Genomic DNA, 5,435 nt, shown 5'->3' with positions numbered 1-5,435 from the left:
CCTGATCTGCAGCCCCCTGCTTCTTCCCCATATTGCCATATGCTACACACACAGGCTATCTGTGACACTTGTGGCACACATACCACTAGTCGGCCACCCCCAAGACATTGTCTAAGTGATACTCAGGACCGTTTTACTAGAATTAGTACCACGCAAAGATGAATTTAAATGTTAGTTCCCTTTACCTCTGAGCAGCAACTTCTCTTCATGTCTAAGAGATGCAGCCCAGAGTCTCACCTGCTGCACGTGGGATAATATTAGTGCAGAGAAAAGAAAAAAGAGAAGGCCTTTTCACTTATTGGGAAGTTTGTGCACTTTCTAATTCTGATGAAATTTATTCCAGCTGCTAAGAACAGCTGTGAAAGAATTTTCCTTGCTTTTTTTAGATATGCATATATTTCTCTTCATCTCTCCTTCAAAGAGTTACTAAGGGTGGGGAAGAAAAAACACTGGATAAAAGTGTTGCTTAAGGGCATGAAGAGATCCAAACAGCAGCTCTGTGTAAATCTGTCACTTCGATTCCCCTGAGAACAACTGCAAACTTGAAAAATGGCGTATTGAGGCAGGCACAGGTGTTAACTTCTTTATTTTATTATTAAGAGGGGGAAAAATTTGCCATGATCAGCCTGGGGTACAGAGTTTCTTTCACTCTGCTTTAGGGTTCATTAGCTCCTCTCTGACTATTACTGTGCTGATAAAAGTCTTATTTATACATCAGAGAGGAAATTGTAGCAGGCAAATTATACTGTACTGATCCCTGCTGTGGGATCCATAATAATACCCCTTTGCTGCTTTAGATGTTTCATTCCCTAGTTAAAACAATTCACAAGGGTATTTAAAAAAATGTTAAAGCATCAGACATTGCTGTTTTATATAGATCAGTATGTATATATGAATTGGAATTCAAGTCGTATCTTTCATCCTTGGGTCGGCTTTGTATCCTGTGTTATATTTGGGCCCAATGCCTGGAAGCAAAGAGACATTTCATTTAAGATCATTTGTCATGAATGTGGTTAAAAAGAAGTGGTCCTGCTTTCAGCAGTCCCTGGCTCCCAGCAGTTTGAAGTTGAGCACTTCCAAAAATCCTGCCTAACTGATTCTTGCTTTTGAACAGCAGTGCAGTTTGCTAATTACACCCTTGGCAACATGAGAGGCTACAGTGTGCCAGGACAGGATAGGCTTCTGGAGGGAAGAGAGATGTTTTTTCCAGCTCTGACCCTGTCTGAGGGATGACAGCATGAAGGCAGAAGCTGAGCTGGTTGAGTCTAACTAAGCCTCCTCATCAGGTAATCCCACCTCACTTTAGGGGCTGTGCTAGCCATCTCTGGTTCTCTGTATGCAGCAAGGGATTGTGCAGGCTCCTGGTGCCACCAAAATGGGGTTACCAACTGTCAGAAAATGTACTGTCATTAAAAAAATTAAGCTAAAAATGGATGTCAGTAAAGTCTTTAAAAAAAACTTGAACTGTCACTAGAAACACTAAGCAACTACAGCTTGATTGAAGCTCTACAGACAGAACACAGTAGCACCACCTGGTGTCCAAGCAGGAGCACAGCACCCTGCAGGAAGTACTCTCCCAGACATGTGCTGCTGTGCTGTGTCCCAGGCTGCCTGTAAGAACAAATTTAACTTTATTAGAAAATATTAAGAATCACGAAACAAAACTGACAAAGCCATAAGGGAAATACAGTGCTTGAGCGAGGGACTACCATAAGAGGGATGGGGGTGAGGAGGGGGACACAAGTAGGTTACATAACTGCAATGTTATCCATCTAAGCCAGCGGGGGTGGGTGTTGAGGTAGGGGAAAGGGAGGGAGGGGTTCATAACACTGAGAGAGAAAGAAGATAGATATAAACAAACCCATACAAAAGTCCGCAACGGTGGATGGGGTAGGTAGAACAAAGAAGTTACTCAGTCCATAGAGTCCTATTGCAGGAGTCCTTGTTGGGTGGAGTGGAGTGGTCTTTGGTTGAGAAATAGCTTTCAGAGTCCATCAGGTGCAGAGGGGGGTTCAGCCTCTGGGTCCAGTCAGGTGGTGGTCAGTCTGGTGGTGTCTGTGTACTGGCACTGGCCTGTGATGTGTTTGACGTAGGTGTCGTAGGACCAGTGGATGGTGTCAGGCACCATGAGGTGCCGCATCAGCTTGGCGTAGCAGCGGGGGACATGGAAGGCACGCAGCACATTCTCATTGCTGGGGTTCCAGGCTCCGAGCGCTTCCACGATGAGCACGTCTACTGCCACGTTGTAGTTGTGGATCCTCAGGATGTTGGCCAGTGGAGCATACTTCTCCTGCTTGTGAGCCCAGGCATCGGTGAAGGCTTGGTGCCAGTTCTCAAAGGGGATGGTCACATCCACGGTCACAATCTTCTTGGCCTCCTCGATGGGGATGATGATGTTGGGGCGCATCTGCCTCTTGCAGCCTGGGATGACGTGGTTCACTGAGCTACTGATTCTCCTCAGCCAAGCAGCTCCAATGCAGCTACAGCAGCTGCAAGGAGCTGGGGCAATGCTCCCTGCCCCCCATCTGCAGCTGCACCTGGCACGGCAGGGCTGGCAGTCTCTCTTGCCTCAGCACCCTCCTCCACCTCCTGCCTTTCACTCCTGTGATGAGGCACATCCCCTCAGCAGCCTGCAGGGCAATGCATCAGGGCAGACTGGGAAGAGCTGAAGCAGCTGCCTCCAGGCAGGGAGGAGGAGGAGGGAAAACCTGCCCCACTGGCAGTGGTACAGCAAGAACTACAGAAGGGGCTTCTCCCCCACCCCAAGAGCTCCTCCCGAAGGCTCTTCAAGAAGCGTCTCCTCTTGAGTTTTTTGAAAGAGCCCAGAGCAGCAACTTAAAAAAATATATTTTTTAAACAATTTCCTTGGCACACCTCCTGGCATGCCAAAGAAAATGTCTCCACTTGCCATTAACTGGCATGTGTGCCAGGAGTTGCCTATCCCTGTGTTAGAATCTCAGCCAGGGCCAGATTACCCATGAAGCGATGTAGGCACAAACCTAGGGGCACTGATGTACCAGGGGCACCAGCATTTTAGTGTTGTGGTTTTTTTTATTGAAGTAAAAATAATAATAAAATATGTATTGTATATAGTATTATAGATAGGGACAGCGAGCAGTGCATCAATTCCCATATACCACAATACACACTTGAAACCATTCTGTTGGACTACCTGCAGTACAGGTGACTGCTAGAAGTTGATGTATCATTGGCTTGGAAAAAAATGAAAGTCAGAGTAGATAGGGGGTGAGGAATATTGTATGCTTAAGGGTGCATGAGGTGTAAATCCAGCCCTGATCTCACCAGCTGCGAAGGTAGATGAAGGCTGCAGCAGAACGAGCTCCCCAGTTGTCTTGGTCTCCTTGCCATTGGATCAAGATCCCATTCTGCAAAGAGCCATGTGGAAGCTGATGTGCAGCAGCTTCTCCACAATAAAAGAAGTCATGCACAGGCATCTTCCATGCCAGCACATTCCTCAAGCCCTTTGATGACCAGCTAATGGCAATGGGAGCAGGATTGTGAGGTCTGGAAACTTCTAGCTCTGAATGTCTACCCTGCAGGCTGCAGCTTTGTTTTCTAAGGCTTCATCATTAAGGAGGAAGTGACTTTTGCTGCTATAATATCTAACATCCTCCACCTCTAATATCATTAGTTCCTTATTAGACATTATGATGCAGGGATAATGTGTACACAAATAGAGACACATGTTGGCTCAGGCCTGTGGGTCAAATGAAATGAAGTAAATTGATTTTTAAACAAGTCCAGCCTCAGATCATAAGATGGAGCAATATTTGTTTTGTGCCATATTAAATTAAAATATTTAGAGATGTTTGTGTCCAGCTCATTGTGAACCGCCCATGCCAAGAATCCTGTAATCTGACTCTTGTGGTGTTTCAAAGTTTTGTAGCTAAAGGCGAGCAAGTTTTGTATTTAAGAACTGCAGATCTGGTTGTGTTGAAATCAGAATTTCTAGTCAAGTTTTGGATAGGTTGAAATCTGTCCTTTGAAGACTCTTAGGCTAAGGACAGAAGTTACACATAAACTGGTTTAAATGATCAGAAACTGGCTTAAACCTGTAACAGAACAGAAGCTCAGTGCACATAAACCAGTTTCAAAATGGCTGAAACTGGTTTAAGATAAAACTGGTTGAATGTAGTATCAGACTTCACTAATTGAGGTAAAACTGGTTTATGAAACTTCTATCCCAGACCCCTTCCTGGTTCAAGTTAAAATTACAGTCTCCAATATCCCAGCATGCTTTCCAGCCCTGGCCTAGGCTGTGTTGTCCAGCAGAGAAGGGTTGGGGGGAGAAAGCGGGAGGCAGGGACCCCCAAGCAAACCCTGGCTGAGGTCTAGGGCCAGGGAGAGGGGCTAAACACTCCTTCCCCTGCCCAAACTTACTGCTGGCTGCAAATCCTAGAAGCACCTGGAAGCAGCCCCTGCCTATCCCTGGAATCAGAAAGGGGAAGAGATGACCAACCCTGCAGAGTCCCGCTGCTATGAGTCTAGACTGCAAATCCCAGAGACCTCAGGGGCAGCAGGAAGAGGAAGGGAACACACATCCCATGCCAGCTACATGCCAGAAAGCTGTGCTCTATTGCCCCCTGCCTTCTGACCTGAGTCACTGCAGGCATGTGGCTACATTTCCTGAATCAAAAGTAAATGTGTCCAGTTGTTCCTCAGTTTAATCCATGCAGTTAAGATCAACCTGCAAAGGCTGAATCAGTTCATCCTTAGACTTTTTGACTGTCTGTACTTAGCCCTAGATATTTTCTAGAAGTGCAAAGATTCAGCTATTCTTTTCAGGTGTGTTTTTTCTGGTGCTGTTCTTCCCATCCCAGTAAATAAATAATATTTTGCCTTTGTCCACGTTAGTTTTGTCTCCTGAGTTTCTCTATGGCAGAGATGAGTTGTTATGTTACAGGAAGGGTGAAGTGGGGTTCCTTTTTAAATAGTCTAAACATCAGGATTAATAAGCTTGCTGCACTCTAACCATGAAATCAGTTGGTCAGAACGGAACTGGCATTAATGCTACCACTAGAATACATCCTACCTGGGTTTGCATCTTGGGATATGTCAAAGCTCAAGATAATGCAGAATGTTGCCCCTTCCATGTTGGCTAATAGATTTAATAGGAAGCATAACATGCCTCTACTTCAAGACCTGTATTGGCTTGTGCCTGGAGTTAATAATCAGTAAGACCCTGATACACAGCTGAAATAAATAGAAGACTGACCTATGTCAATGAAAAGTGGATCAGCTTTAAAGCCTGGGATGGTTTGAGACCATTTCTTTCTCTGGGTCATACTCAAAAAGTACTAACGGAAAGTGCTGCACAAGACACACACACTCAGGTAGGCTCCGGAGTGGTGAGAGATGCGCGGGTGAAGCCCGCTGCGCCCCCACTCCCCTGAAGCCCCCCAGACACCCCCTCA

Source organism: Crocodylus porosus, unplaced genomic scaffold (genome assembly GCF_001723895.1).
Source record: "Crocodylus porosus isolate Cpor-Errol unplaced genomic scaffold, CroPor_comp1, whole genome shotgun sequence".
NCBI classification, from domain to species: domain Eukaryota; kingdom Metazoa; phylum Chordata; order Crocodylia; family Crocodylidae; genus Crocodylus; species Crocodylus porosus.
The sequence above is the reverse complement of the archived record's forward strand: the minus strand, read 5'-3'. Positions refer to the sequence as shown.